Genomic DNA, 14,802 nt, shown 5'->3' with positions numbered 1-14,802 from the left:
AGAAGGCATATGGCATGCTTGCCTTCATTGGCCGGGGCATTGAGTATAAGAATTGGCAAGTCATGTTGCAGCTGTATAGAACCTTAGTTAGGCCACACTTGGAGTATAGTGTTCAATTCTGGTCGCCACACTACCAGAAGGATGTGGAGGCTTTAGAGAGGGTGCAGAAGAGATTTACCAGAATGTTGCCTGGTATGGAGGGCATTAGCTATGAGGAGCTGTTGAATAAACTGGGTTTGTTCTCACTGGAACGAAGGAGGTTGAGGGGAGACCTGATAGAGGTCTACAAAATTATGAGGGGCATAGACAGACTGGATAGTCAGAGGCTTTTCCCCAGGGTAGAGGGGTCAATTACTAGGGGGCATAGGTTTAAGGTGAGAGGGGCAAGGTTTAGAGTAGATGTACGAGGCAAGTTTTTTTACGCAGAGGGTAGTGGGTGCCTGGAACTCGCTACCGGAGGAGGTAGTGGAAGCAGGGACGATAGGGACATTTAAGGGGCATCTTGACAAATATATGAATATGATGGGAATAGAAGGATACGGACCCAGAAGATTGTAGTTTAGTCGGGCAGCATGGTCGGCACGGGCTTGGAGGGCCGAAGGGCCTGTTCCTGTGCTGTACATTTCTTTGTTCTTTGTTGTTCTTTGATCACAATTAGAGATAATAAATAGCACTTGTCATTTAGTTTGTCCCAAAATGCTGCTTAACATTGACATTTAACAGACATACTGCTTAAACTTTCTTGATATCCCTTTCCATTCATCCATTGCAAACTATTTACTACTGCATATCCTCTTCCAATTCTAAAATTACAGAACATCCTATCTCAGCACTATCAAAAGCTACTAACAGAAAACAGGAAAACCTAAGGAATTTGACACCGAAATCCAAAGGGTCACAAGTTCACTGCTCAGCACCCAGGGTTACTGGAAGAACCAATATTCTGGATTTAAAAATAAATCAAATATTGCAATGAACCAAGTTCAATTCCATGGCATTCTGAATGTATTTCACTGCAGGACGTTTAGCAGAAGATAAATACTTAAATGTAAACAACTGGAAAATGATTTGACCAGATTCTAACAGGAAAAATCAACAAGGGTAGAGTTGGCTCATCTCAGACCCACCTAACTGAAGTGATCCTGACTCAGCTATTCTGGGTTAACATATTGAAAGTACAGAAAATCGCAAATGCTGATAGAATATAAAGTAACAGGCAACTTCATAGAAATGTCAAATGAAATACTTGATCGTTGGAATTAATGGAATACAAAAACATTTAATTTTAAAGCATCTATTTATATGAGTACCTCTTATGCTTCAAAATCAGTACAGTAACAGCTAATCACGTGTCAAACAGAAACCAGGCACTGAAATGAAGATTTTCATGATAGCTGTTTGAAACAACGAAATACATTTACCAACTGAGACATCAGGCACAGAGGCAAGGATTTCAAATGCTTGATAGATAGACCAATGTAACCAATTGTCATAATATCTGATTTGTGATGGATATCTAGTTCATATTTTAGCTGTAGAAACTGCAATAGATGCAACTAAAGCAACTTGGAGTCTATTATACTTGTTGGGGTCATGTTGACTTAAGACGTCAACAGCTAGAAGTCCAAAATCAGCTGGTGGGCTTACTTAGAAGACATGTCTACACAGCTTGCAAAGAAATTCAGTCCAGAGAGATGTTTTGCTTTGGAGATTAGATCCAAATTAGTGTTCAGTGAACCCTGAAAGGCTACATTGCCATAACGATGAGTGGAGCGTAAGGTTATTTGGTTTCAATTTATCCGAGGGCTCTTCAGCAGGGGAAGAGGTTGGGACCCGAAAAGGTGCTGTTAGCAGGCTCCAAGTAGTTATGGCTCAGAAGAAAAGTCCCAGAAGTCATTCAGTATAGGTGAGAGTTGCAGTTTGGACTTTGTGTGGCTTGCAGCACACAGAAAAGGCCAAGGAGCCAATTTATGCATTTAAGGCTCAGGAGCTCAAGAAGATGGCAGACGGTCACTAGTTCCTTGCTGGAGAAGGTTAGGGCTTGAAAACCCTGGGAGCAGTGAGGAGACTGAATTTCAGAGAAACCCAAGTGGAGTGCCAACCAGGTGAAGCTAGCGATTTGTGAAAGAGTTGGAAGTGCGCTAAGAGATGGGAGTGCTGCTTTGTGAATCTCGTGGAACGCAGTCTCAAGAGATGTGACTGAACCATCAGGAGAGGAGCAGTTGTTGAAGCAATTCAAGTGCTTTTGGAGGGAATTCAGTCTTAATTCGATAATGTGACTCACAGTGGTCACTGACATCTGAATGGGATCTTAGTCCTGTAATGTGCAATGTGTTGTTCAATTTACATGTTAATTCTGAACGTTATTGGAAGCAAATATAAATTACAATGAGATAGTTATTCTCGATTGTTTTACTTTTCTGACTTTTATAGTAAAGTGTTTTTATTTGTTTGAAACCGTGGAATTTTGTGCTTTTATTCTCTTTTGGGTACGAGGAATTTCAAATTTTAGCTGTTTTAATCAAAAATTCATCACCCATAACCGGACCATAACAGATTAATTGAACCATAAACCGTTTTTTAAATTACAATTTTCATTAAGATGCAAAAACTATTCTTCAGGCTGCAATTTATTGCAGTCCACTTTTTAAAGTTAGAGATTTTGAAAAAAAAGATGGAAGAATGCAACGTTATTTCTCCAGGAAGCAACCATACCACAAACCATTTATAAAACATTTTTGACTTTATTGTATTAGATCATTAAACATTTCCCTCAATCAATTATTCAAATATTGTGATAATATAATTTTCGCAATTCATTCACTAATATTTTATATTAAAGCGTATTAAGTAAACATACCAGATTTATACAGTTGCTGAAAACCATGTATTGCAGAATGTCAGATTCTCAAAATGTTCTACATTCATGTGATATTTAAAGCTGATTAATTAAAACATAAACTTATTGATTTGGCACCGATATAAAGCATCCCAAATACAAAGGACACGAACAATGTATAGTTTAAATTAATAGAGTTCACTTATGAATTCTTGGGTTGCATTTCGTTTCCTAAAACTAGGAATCCTACATATCTTAATTCAGGATTTGAACTTCTACATTGTTTATAGTGTAGTTACAAACGGAATACGGCCTGTTAAAGCCACACATTTGAACGTCTTAAGAGTGGGGGAAGGGAAGAACAGGATTTGGACTTTTCCAGAACATGGATTTACTCAAACAAGGAACCAGACAGATTTTTATTTCATGAAGTAGTGAGAACATATACAAATTCCAGAAGATTCCTTAACAGCCAAAGAGTACTGATTCAGGGTTCACCAGAAGCACCAAAATAATCCATCTTAACATACAAATAAAACAGGGCTTCTCACAAACCATCAGCTGGTTGGATGGGTCTGATTTTGTTAAATAATCAATGAGGTCCATGTATTGCACTCTATAAACTACTATGGTACTAAAACATTGAACAAAATCATCGCGAAAATATTTTAAACAACTTGGATTGATGCCCAAAAAAAAACTATTTGAGAATATGCAAGAAGCTCTTAAACATGCAGACAATGCATGCATTGTCTACTTTTATAGTCAATGTATTTAATTTTGTTACAGTAGTGACCAGGATAAACATGCAGTAATTACCAAGTTTCATCCATACAAGTTACCTGTCATCGTCACTTTCTTTGACACACTATGGTGGGGGATGGGGATGACAGTACCTCTCCAAAGTATAAAAAAACTTTACAGACTAATATTCTATGCCATAATAAATTTATTGCAAACAATTTGAAACATATTGTTAATGACATAGAAAAGTTACAAATAAAAGCTCTGAAGTAACACAGAAAATTTAATTTTCAATTAACAGGTTTCAACAACATCTATTCATACTGTAACTTTAACATAATAAAATCTCTCAAGGCACTTCACAAAAACATTTTAAAACCGAACCACATAAACGGATATTATCAGATAACCAACAGCTTGGTCAAAGAGATAGGTTTTAAGGAGTGTCTTTAAGGATGAAAAGATGGAGGGGAAGAAAAGTGGACAACGGGTGTTCCAGCATTTAGGTGCAGCCACCAATAGCGGAGCAAATTAAATTTTGGGACACTGCAAAAGCCAGAATTAGAAAAATTACATATTTAATTATATTTGAAGACATTTATTCTTGTGCATGAGGACAAGCTATTAAGGGTTCAACCAGAGTAAAAACCGTGAGTTTGGCAAACACGAAACAAAATCTGCTTCCTGTACTTTATAAACCAGGTGTTTACAGAAGATGAATAGTTTATTTTTTTTAAATAACTACCATTATACCATTGTATCCATTATATCATACAATGGAATGGTATTTACTTCTTGCTTACTCCCCTGTCAGGCCACACATTCATATGATCATTCCTTCACTGCTAAATGTACAAAACAACCTCTGTATAATATGGATTGTTCCACTATTAACCTGGTCATAAAATGAATTGTTTGAACATCTATTATACAGACATTAACAGTGCTTCATCCTTTCATGTATTGGAACACAGAATGTGTAATTGAGAAGATTTTTTTTCTCAATTTGCTGTCAGGTTAAGCATTTGCACTATTTTGTTAAAAAAAAAAGTGTAGAACATGTCAGATAAAAGCAAATTACTGTGGATGCTAGCATCTCAATCAGAAACTACTGGACACTCTCACCAGGTCTGACAGCATCTGTGGAGAGAAAGGGGAGCTAACATTTCGACTCTAAATGACTGGCTTTGACAAAGAGTTATCCAGACTCGAAACGTTAGAACATTTCAGTCTATTTTGAATAATCATGGATAACTGTGATTATTGTATTATTAAAAAATGACATTTCAATCATTGACTCTGTAATGAATGTAATTCATTTCTTTAACTTTCAAGTTCCCAATTCCAATGGGTTCTAACTGTTCGGAGGCTGACCAAAAACAGTAGGCCAGGCATCCTACAGTTTTTTTCCACAGGTGTGGACCTATGTTTTTCCAGCTTGTTCAGGTTTTTTTAACTATGCAAAACAATCTTCCTAAGCTTTGAATCGGCATTTCATGGTCAACAATGAATACACTAATAAATGTTGACCCACTGTGCCTCCATTGTGTTGGAGGAAATCAGAAATGAAAATGGTTGTCTAACAGTGGACAGGGGCTGGTTTAGCACAATGGGCAGAACAATGCCAGCAGCTCAGGTTCAATTCTCATACCGGCCTCCCCGAACAGGCGCCGGAATGTGGCGACTGGGGACTTTTCACAGTAACTTCATTGAAGCCGACTTGTGGCAATGAGCGATTTATATTACAAATGCATGGGTCAGGGCTGGAAAAAAAGCAGAGGCTTATGAAGCAAAAACAGAAACTACCAGAAATATTTCTAATATTGGCCACGTGTTCTTCAGAAATGCTGTTAAGGACTTCGCAGCATTTTCTGCTTTTGATTCAAGACTTAGAATTCTGTCATGGGACCTGAAAATAGCCATAGTAATGCATTTGAAATGAGGTAAAAACATTTGCACATCAGTTAACAGGGTACATTGCTTTTTATATAGCTTTTACCAATATGTAAATATTTTGCTTGGGTTGTTTGAGCCCAACAACCCTAGATATACGCACTCATCTAATTCTGCCTCTTGAGCATCCTCAATTTTAAGTGCTCCACCACTGATGGCCATGTTTTCAGTTGTCAAGCTCTGGAACTTCCTCTCTACATCTCTCTGCCTCTACACCACCTTCTCTGAGGCACTCCTTGAAACCTACTTCCATGACCAAGCTTTATAACTCTCCCGGGAACCTCCAAGAACATTTAATTGCATCAAAGCCACTTTTATATGAGTTGCTTTTGTATATCACAGAAATGACTAATAATGTCATGCACTGATTTAAGATTTTTCCACAAGGCTTTGCTTGAGATTTGAACTGGTTACAAGTGAAACACGTGCATTAGTAAACATGGTTGTAAAAAAAAAAAGAGTTCTTCCCTTTGCAACAACAGAGCTCATGCAGGCTACAAACACAGGCCTAATTTAAAGAAATAAAACCCATTTTGTTCCTGGAGCTACAATAATACTGATCTTGAAGCAATTTGCTGCAATGAGTACCTTTGGTTGTTCTATTGGCAATGTTCCTGCACTCAGAAATTAATGAGAAATAACACTATTTGAGGACATAAATTTCTGAGGACATCAATTCCAAATGACAGATTGTTACCTCCAATTACTCCAACAACGGAAAAAAACAAATAACAGAATTACATCGGACTGTTTTCAAATAAGTTGCATTGTTTAACTTACAACTGAAGTTGGTATACAATTTCTTGGGCCAAATCATATCTACCACTGGTCTAGTCTTGTGTTTGCTCACTTGGAGATTTCGGTCTACACACAAAAACCCAATGCAGTCATTGAGATTTTTATTATATAAAATTCTACATCACATGAGAGAACAAAGATGTGGAAAAATTATCCAGTTATACCAGAACAAAGTGAAGGCTTTCCAAGCGTAATTTTAAAAGCATCATTTTTTGTTTGAGGTATCACAAAGTCTAATTTACCTAGCACCAGTCACAAAGACTAGATTTGTTAGAACCAGTTAAACTTCATACACAACAATTAAGACTTTGTCATCATTCAGAGTCGTTTGTGTAAGTTTGTTAAACAAAGATAAAATATTCTTGTTTGCCAATAAAGTCATGCTCAATGAACAAACATCCTGGGAATGGCTGACTCCTAGAATAAAATAGAATGCCTAACACTACATTATTTCATACAACAGGCATAATGTCTCCGACTGCAATTACTACTCCATATGTCCACAACTGCAATTCATGAACAATTCAACACCAGTTTTTCCCTCCTCAATTCCTGAGTCAGCTGGAGTGCTCAGCCAACAATTCCTACTGAGGCAACCAATCTTTTGACCCTTAAATCAACATTTAACACACCACAAAATGTTATTTGACAGCACAATTATACAACAAGTTGGCACAGGAGTATTACTGAAAATACAAGAGCATTGCTGAAAAGTGTCTCTGTATTTATAGGTAAGCAGCATGCACAACAAGAGTTCAACATTTGGGTTTGTTCAGCAATGAAATGAAGAATTCTGCCAACATTTGAGAAAATATCTAGTCAACATCTTAAAAAGGGACATCTATCCAGCTACTTATTTTGTCTCCAAAGTTCCATTAAATTGAATGGATTTTTTTCACATTAATTATAGATACCAAGCAAAAGGACCACATTGAAAATTCTGATTTGAGTTTGGTCTCTTTCTGGATAGTATTTCACAGTTGAATCTAAAGAAGGATGCATTGAAATAGAATATCGAACAGTACAGCACAGAACAGGCCCTTCGGCCCTCGCCGCTGTGCCGAGCTTTGTCCGAAACCAAGATCAAGTTTCCCACTCCCTGTCATTCTCGTGTGCTCCATGTGCCTCTCCAATAACCGCTTGAAAGTTCCTAAAGTGTCCGACTCCACTATCACAGCAGGCAGTCCAGTCCACACCCTAACCACTCTCTGAGTAAAGAACCTACCTCGGACATTCCCTCCTATATCTCCCACCCCGAACCTTATAGTTATGCCCCCTTGTAACAGCTACATCCACCCGAGGAAATAGTCTCTGAACGTCCACTCTATCTATCCCCCTCATCATCTTATAAACCTCTATTAAGTCACCTCTCATCCTCCTTCGCTCCAATGAGAAAAGCCATAGCTCCCCCAACCTTTCCACATAAGACCTACCCTCCAATCCAGGTAATCTCCTTTGCACCCTTTCCAATGCTTCCACATCCTTCCTATAATGAGGTGACCAGAACTGCACACAATACTCCATATATGGTCTCACTAGGGTCCTGTACAGCACAACCCCACGGCTCTTAAACTCAAGCCCCCTGTTAATAAACGTGCTATAGGCCTTCTTCACGGCTCTATCCACTGAGTGGCAACCTTCAGAGATTTATGGACATGAACCCCAAGATCTCTCTGTTCCGCCACATTCCTCAGAACCCTGCCGTTGACCCTGTAATCCACATTCAAATATGTCCCCCCAAAATGAATCACCTCGCATTTATCAGGGTTAAACTCCATCTGCCATTTTTCGGCCCAGCTCAGCATCCTATCAATGTCTCTTTGCAGCCTACAACAGCCCTCCACCTCATCCACTACTTCACCAATCTTGGTGTCATCAGCAAATTTACTGACTCACCCTTCAGCCCCCTCCTCAAAGTCATTTATAAAAATCACAAATAGCAGAGGACCCAGCACTGATCTCTGTGGTACACTGCTGGTAACTGGTCTCCAGTCTGAAAATTTTCCATCCACCGCCACCCTGTCTTCCCACAACCCTCGGTCTTCTATGTGATAGCCAGTTACTTATCCAATTGGCCAAATTTCCCTCTATCCCATACCTCTTTACTTTCTTCATGAGCCGACCATGGGGAACCTTAACAAACGCCTTACTGAAATCCATGTATACGACATCAACTGCTCAACTGAATTCAAGACCATAAAATACAGATCAATAAACCAGATCAAGAGGTAAACAGAATCCAAGTCCAAAATTAATCCCAAGCATATACTCATTCCCAATACAGTAGCCACTTCTTTCCCTCAACCACTTTACTTTAGGGGAAAGAGGGAACAACAACTGTCATCTACATCAATGTAGCTGCAAGCGTTGTGTCCCTGATACACAAGAACAGACATACCCATGCTTCATCTCAAAACAAGAAATTGTTTTGGTTTACTGATCAAAATCTACACTGCTGCCATAATATTTTTACAGCACGCAACAAGTAGCATGAAAGGAAATCTGGAATGCAAATAACTTTGGATTTCCAAATATATTCTAGTGGGAAACACTCCCCCACAACAAATTTACTTTGCACTATTCCTTTGCATTTCTTGCGGAGTTGCAGTAACATCCTCAATGAATGGAAACATTCAAATATCTTATCATTCTTATTATAGCCAAACAATTTATAGAACGAGGTTGGACACTTATGTAAAATGTTCCCACTCTTCAAAAAACAAAATTCAGGTACTTTCAAGTTGGAAGCTCTGCATTATATTTTGAATTGCTTCAAATTTGGACCTTCCCTTCATCTTGCTATTCTAATATTTACATTTACCACGTCCAAGGTTTGTCTGTATATTTACACATGCGCGTAGATATACACACACATTTAGTTTTTTTTAATGACTTAAATGGCAGACAAGTTACTGCACTTTGCCCAGAGATTTCAAGTATCCATTGAGCCGGCGCCTTTTGTAAACAAATCTCGTCTATATATGCTTTTACAACTGAAACATGCACAGCTTTCTTTTTTAGAAGGCGCTGCCGATTTAACATTGCCAAACAGACAGACGATGGTGAAGTGAAAACAACAGGAAATTTCACCCTTCCCCCACCTGAAATAATACAAATTCGGTAAGAATTTCTCTCCCTCTCCCTTGTACTTGTAAAACTGGCTGCTGGGCGGATGGATTGCGTGAGAAAAACCAAGGGCAGTCATCAGCATGTCGTCACCTGACTCCACTCAGAATAGTGTAATAACAAAAAAATACCCGTGAGATCAGACACTGAAGGCTACAAACCGGTTTTCCCTGATTACCAAATTAACTTTGCTTTCCAATATATCAAAATCCAACAAGTATTAGTCGTTTATTTACAAACAGTCGCTTCATCATCAAACAAAAATAGCGAGCCGAGAGAAAAAGCACACTCCAGATTCACACTCAGGCTTGCCTTTGTATCCTTGCACGTCCTTCGTCTGCTTGGCAATTAAACAACATTTGTGTTTTAACCTTTTTTTTCCCTCTCCCCCCCCCCCCCCCCTCAAAAAATATTTACGTGCAATGAAGTGACTCGCAAGCGTTCAAAACCGACACAATCCGCCGAAAATAAAACTTTGATTTAAATTCCGCCACTTGAAAGGCGCAGAACAGTTTACAAAGCACAAAATAAACAAGGGAAAGAAAGTCTTTTTAAAAGATGCGAACTCGAACTGAAACCACATTTCCCGCTCCCCTCCCCCAAACACACACGATCCGACTCCCGTCCTCCATCTTAGATCCGCACTTCGGTCGCCTCTTTTCACTTAAAAAATAGAACAAAAGTTCAAAAATACTAACCGTTCCTGCCCATTTTGGAACCGATTTTCACTTTCCGTTCGACTGCGTGAGGAAATATCGAGTTTTAAAATTGATTAAATTAAAAATGGGAATAGTTAACACCGTGTCTTCACAGGACGAACAATCCTAAGCCGCCATCTGGTGGCATTTTCCACAATCGAATGGCGCAATGCAAATCCAGACAAAGATTGCCCTCTGGCGGCCACCATCCGCTGCCTGGCCCGTGCCCGCGCGCGGGCCGGCGAGCGGCCGTTGCAAAAATATCGCGGGCGCCGGCGGGCGTGAGGCGCGCGCGCGCGCACCCCTGGCTGACGCACTCCCTCCCTCGCGCGCACGCACGCACGCAGCGCAATCGCGGAGATGCGCGTCGTGACGCTGAGCTCTCCACCCGTCTATAAAAGGAAAAGTCGGTGGGTGGCGGGGCGGCGCTGGTGATGCGTTTTTTAAAAAATATATATATTGTATGGACAAAGTAAAGATAGGGCAGTTCAGCGAGGAAAGTAATGGTAGGCGTTAGTTATTTCGTGGCAGTTTTAAAAACGACAGGGATCTCTGTAGGAAGCCATTTTCGTGTGCTGTTGTTGATTATTTAAGTGTTTTTCGGTCGCGCCACATGAGAGCGAGCGTCGTCTTGTGGTCGAAAAGCCGCCGCCTCAGCGAGAAGAAGGGAGGAGAGAGTGTGTAATGGCGACTGCTTGGCAGAGATGGCAGTGTGTTGTCAGCCATTCGCCTTTACAACGCCCACCACAAAAGCGCGTGTGAAACGCAGAGGTTTTTTTTTGTGGGTACAGGAGATAAACCAGCCCTTAAAACTTTCCTCACATTTCCACGGCGACTCTCGTGTACGTTACACTTACAGATGTCAGCGTTTTTCTGTCCCACGTATGCCCCCCCCAAAAAAGCGCAATTTGCCTGGCGAGTTCGTCTTTGAACGACACACTCGGGCCCACATGGTGACCTGTCTGAGATGTCACAGTAAACAATGTATCATGCTTTGCTTTTAATTTAAAAAAAAAAATAAGGGAGCTAACTTCCTGTAAGGAGGATAGTCATTCAACCATGTTTGACAAATCTATTCGCGTTTCTCAGAATATTTGAGCCAGTTATTTCTCTTTCTCCACCCCCACCCCCTTTTTGTGTAACCATGATGTGGAGATGCTGACGTTGGACTTGGGTGAGCACAGTAAGACGTCTTAGGACACCAGGTTAAAGTCCAACACGCTTATTTGGAATCACTAACTTTCAGAGTGTCACGCCTGCATCAATACACCTGTTGGACTTAACCTGTTCCTGTAAGAATTTTTACTTTTTGTGTAAGTCCACCCAGGCCGGGTAACTTGTGTCTCTTCATGATTCAATCCAAAGATGTGCAGGTTAGGTGAATTGGCCATGCTAAATTGCCCTTCGGTTAGGTGGGGTACGGGGGCAGGGTGTGGGGTGCTCTTTCCAAGAGCCGGTGCAGACTAAATAGGCCAAATGCCCTCCTACACTGTAAATTCTATGATCCAGTGTTTGGCGCTGTTCTATTGACTTGGAAAATAAAAGCTTGTGTTGTAAGTGGGAACCTATTGGCATAGATAGACGATTAGCTGGCTAATGGGAAGGAAAGGGTAGGTGTAAATTGGTCTTTTCCCCCCACCCCTCCCCGTTAGCAAATTGTAGCCACGGGGATTGGTGCTGGGACCTCAACTGTTTACAATTTTTATATAAATTACTTGATTGAAGGAATGGTTGCCAAATACTATTGACATAAAGATAGGTTTGTGTCAAGTTGTGAAGACAACATGAGACTACCAAAACATAGGTTTAGTGAGTGGGCAGAGATCTGGCAAATGGAGTATGTGGGGAAAATGTGGAATTGCCCATTTCGGCTGAAAGAACAAAGAAGCAGATTATCTAAATGGTGGGAGCTTGCAGAGCTCTGGGGTCCAGCGGGATCTGGACGTCCTGATGCTTGAATCAAAGGCTAGTAGGAAAGCTCATAGAATATTATCATTTTGGGAGGGGAATTGAATACAAAAGATTATGCTTAGTTGTACAGGTCACTAAGATCAGATTTGCAGCACAGGGTGTGGTATTTCAGGGAGGATGTAAATGTGTTGGAAACAATTAAGAGAAGGTTTGCCAGACTAATACCTATGGAAAGGTTAGATGGGCTAGGCCTGTAGCCACTGGAGTTCAGAAGAGTAAGAGGCAACTTGATTGAAACATAAAATCCTGAGATGTCTTGACCAGGTAGATGTTTCCTTTTCCAGAAGAACCTAGAACTAGGGAATCTGTTGGGTGTCGCCCATTTAAAGCGGGCAATTTATTTTCAGAATGTTGAGAGTATTTGCAACCCTTCCTGAAAAGGTGAAAGCAGAGTCTTTGAATATTTGTAAAGCAAGTGGTGGATATATTCTTAGTAAGCAAGGGGATAGTAGGTTAATCATAGAATCGCTGCAGTGCCGAAGGCGGCCATTCGGCCCATCGAGTCTGCACCACCCTTTGGAAAGAGCAGCCTGCTTAAGGCCATGCCTCCACCCTATCCCTGTAAGCCAGTAACCCCACCTAACGTTTTTGGACACATGATCAATCCACCTAACCACATCTTTGGACTGGGAGGAAACTGGAACACCCGGAAGAAACCCACGTTATTGGGAGTAGGCAGAGTGCATTTGTGAGATTCCTTTTAGATCAGCCATGATCTTATTGGCATAGCAAGCTTGAGGGGCTGAATAGTCTGCTTGTTTGTATGTAGCCAATGGTCATTGTGGTGGTGCACACCAGCCCTAAGGAGGTGTCACCATTTTCCTCTATCTTCAGCTAGTGACTCCAAGCTGTGGTAATCGATGTCTAGGGCCACATTTCAAGCATCCTTGACATCGTGGCCGCCTGGCTCTACCTCCCCATACAGTACTTGGGTACGTGATCATCTTCTATCCAAGCCAATGAAGCTGCCCCTGCTTGAGTGTTAACAAAGTTGGGAGCTCTGCCTGAGAGGACTGCCACATTTATAATTTAATCCTGCCAGGATATACCTTTAATGTGCTGCAGACAGCAAAGATGTCTCTTGCCAGCTGTATGATGTGTGTAAAAGATAATGGGATGGTTGTATTCTTTTGCACTTGTACTAAAATATTTTATACTAGATTTTCCTAGTCATTTTTTTCAATGAATCTGAGACGAGCAGAAAGTTTTCCACACAACATGGGGGGACATAGCCAGAGAATGTCTCCACCAAAGAGGAACAACAACTCTGTCAGCCATTGGCTTGGCCAGAACATTACCCTTTCACCCCCAATGTGAGTTTGAATTGGGAATAATAAAAGGAAAGTAGCCATTCCTTTTGTATCTATGTGGATTCTAACTAGATAGTTTTAGTTCATTCTCCATTGGGACCTAGGCCAGAGCAGAAACTTACTTGGACATTGAAAATATTTTGCACTAAATTTGTACCTTCATTCCAGCCAAAAGAAATGTTGCTTTTGGGAAGTGAAATGTTCACAATTATCTCTCTTTCTCACCCTCTCCCTTCTACGAGTAAGGATCTACTTGGTATTCCCTCAATACTGCAGTGAATGTCAACCCTTGTGCTGTAGTCTTGAACCTAGCACAGTGGTTAGCACTGTTGTTTCACAGCACCAAGGACCCGGGTTCAATTCCCAGCTTGGGTCATTGTCTTTGTGGAGTCTGCACGTTCTCCCCGTGCTTGCATGGGTTTCCTCCCACTAGTCCAGAAATACGTGCTTGTTATAATAATCTTTATTGTCGCAGGGAGGCTTACATTAACACTGCAATGAAGTTACTGTAAAAAGCTCCTAGTCGCCACATTCCGCCGCCTGTTTGGGTACACCGAGGGAGAATTCAGAATGTCCAAATTGCCTCATCGCACGTCTTTCAGGATGTGGGAGGAAACCGGCGCACCCAGCGGAAACCCACGCAGACATGGGGAGAACGTGCAGACTCCGCAGAGACAATGACCCACGCCGCGAATTGAATCTGGGACACTGGTGCTGCGAAGCCATAGTGGTAACCACTATGCTACCATGCTCCCCAAGGTGAGTTGGACATTCTACCGTCTCCCTCAGTGTACCGAACAGGCGCCGAAGTGCGGTGACTAGGAAATTTTCACAGTAACTTCATTCTTGTGACACTAATAATGATTATTATTATAATCACAAACATGTTTTAGAATCTGCCAACTAGACACCAACTAATAGTTAACAAGGAGCGCATTCACTTTTTAATGAGGAAGAATTGATAAAGCGCTATGGTTAGATTATTAGCAAGTTTGAAGCCCATTGGGATAAAAGTGGAAGTGGTAGCAGTGACACAAAATTGGCTAAGAGATAGAAAACAGTTGTGTTAATGGCTGTTTTTGGACTGTAGGGAGATCAGCAGTGGTATGCATTTTGCACCAAGCTATTACTAAAGCATGCTGGCTTTATGAATAGAGACATAGGGTACTAAAGTTAACAAGTTATGCTAAACCTATAGAACACTGGCCCAAATTGGAGTAGTGTATCCAATTTGGGCATCAGGTTTTAGGAAGAACGCAAAAGGCTTTTGGGGAAAGCGTGGAAGGGAGCCGAAATAAAGAGAAACTGTTTCCAGTAGCTTAAAGGCCTGCTGACCAGAGGGCACATATTTTTCTGGTGGATA

General features: G+C 40.8%; 1 protein-coding gene across 2 annotated transcripts in view; it reads right to left on the bottom strand.

Annotated features, from left to right (window-relative positions):
- Positions 1-10,336, bottom strand: part of LOC140389958 (cohesin subunit SA-1) — a 307,419-nt gene extending 297,083 nt beyond the window's left edge. For both annotated transcript variants that reach the window (XM_072474665.1, XM_072474666.1), the window contains exon 1: positions 10,159-10,336. The gene's annotated coding sequence lies outside the window, so the exon portion shown is untranslated. The remainder of the gene's footprint in view (positions 1-10,158) is intronic.
- Between the last annotated feature and the right edge of the window lie 4,466 nt (positions 10,337-14,802).

Source organism: Scyliorhinus torazame, chromosome 14 (assembly GCF_047496885.1).
Source record: "Scyliorhinus torazame isolate Kashiwa2021f chromosome 14, sScyTor2.1, whole genome shotgun sequence".
Taxonomy (NCBI): Eukaryota; Metazoa; Chordata; class Chondrichthyes; order Carcharhiniformes; family Scyliorhinidae; genus Scyliorhinus; species Scyliorhinus torazame.
Note: the sequence above shows the minus strand (reverse complement) of the source record. Positions and strands in the feature narration are given on the sequence as shown.